Raw genomic sequence first — 1,733 nt, 5'->3', positions numbered from 1 at the left:
AGTCTGTCCATATTTCATCTGAAACATCTTACATACAGCGGTGACAACAATTGTGACAAGAAGATGTAATGAGTGGAACGTGACCTTCCTTTTCACTACCGCCACTCACCTACCAAAATCATGAAAATCCATGCACAGCTTCTCGAATCAAGTTCTACACAAACAAACTTACAGAAGATGTACGGACCGCTGCAGTACCGTAGGAAAACGCCAAGTAAACCATTTTCTAAGTTCACCTTCCTTTTAACAACTACTACATACCAGATGTCATGATGATCCATTAATAGCTTATTGATTTATATTCTGTTGACTTACATACAAACTCACACTGCTATGGCGCAACTGAAAACATAACCTTCTTGGTGAATATAATCAAATCTGGTTTTGAGGGAACTCGGCAATCTATTCTGTCTTCAATGGTAGCGTTTTGAAGCCTGGGCATCCAGATAATAATATGAATATACAGTACATCCTATGAGTTTTACTACACAAACGTGACCGGATATGATTTTGGAAATTGTATATCCAGTTGCTTAAATATCTGCTTTTAAATTTTGTCAGATGAAATGGTTACTTGTAGATCGCCATGACGTCACCAGGGGTATACCTTTGTGATAACCCTGATAAAAAATGAAGTTTCCAAGACACGTGAAAGTTTGATTTGTACATGTGTTGAACTAGTGATAGGATATGGACTACAGCATGTTCTTGATGAAACATACCAACCGCACAGCGCCCTGGTGTGGGACGTGAAAGGTTTAATTTGTGCTGAAAGAATGATAGGTGAGGATATGGACTACAGGATGTTCTTGCTGGAAGTGCCCGGGGTGTGACGAGTTTTTTTTCCTGTCACTGAGACCAATTTCCACAAAGCACCGGACAGCCCGCAAGGGAAGGGGAGATGAAACATTGTGTTTACTAATAATGAATGGCGAGCTGTGATGAAGTAACAGCAGGAAATTGACTACCTTTACCCCCCATGTTTTATACATAGAAAAGGTAAAACATAGAACTGTGGTGAAGATAAATAGAACATTGAATACACCCTTACTTCCCTTTTAAATATAAAAATGTAAAAAAAAAAGTTTGGACTCGGAGCGAAGCGGCGTCTCTTACAGGCGCTGTCACATAGGTCGTGCGATAGTCGTACGATTTTCAAGCAGGCCGTGACAGAACCAACCACCAACATGTATCCAAAACAGCATTTTGTGTACCGAGACAGTTGAACTTTTGCAGGAGACGTACATTTCTATCCTCTGAAATGCCCGAAGTTAAAGATTGTACGACGATCGCACGACCTATGAGACCGCGCTCTACCGCTTGATATGGCTTGATATTTCTCACTGGTGATTGAAAATGGAAGAAATGCAGGGATAGAGTTTTAGAATTCCCTCGAGGGACCTAGATTCTGTGTTAGTTGATAGATGTTTTTGTATGCTATAAACAAGGAGGTTAAATATAAATCACTGTTTTGAGAACAGGAACTACACATGTATCATTCAGCAATTAAAAGCTCAAGCAAGTATAATTTTTGACAGTGTGAAATCAGGGCAATTTTTGCCAATGTTCTAGATTTATACGAGTCGTCTCTTCCTGTGCCTTCGCCAAGAAGGTAACCGTTATGTTTTGCGGGGTGCGTCTGTCTGTCTGTGTGTATGTATGTGAACACGATGACTAAAAAAAGCCTGAAAGGGATGCCTTAATACTTGGTAAGTGGGTAGGCAATGATGATA

This window comes from Branchiostoma floridae, chromosome 12, assembly GCF_000003815.2.
Source record: "Branchiostoma floridae strain S238N-H82 chromosome 12, Bfl_VNyyK, whole genome shotgun sequence".
NCBI lineage: Eukaryota > Metazoa > Chordata > Leptocardii > Amphioxiformes > Branchiostomatidae > Branchiostoma > Branchiostoma floridae.
The sequence above is the reverse complement of the archived record's forward strand: the minus strand, read 5'-3'. Positions refer to the sequence as shown.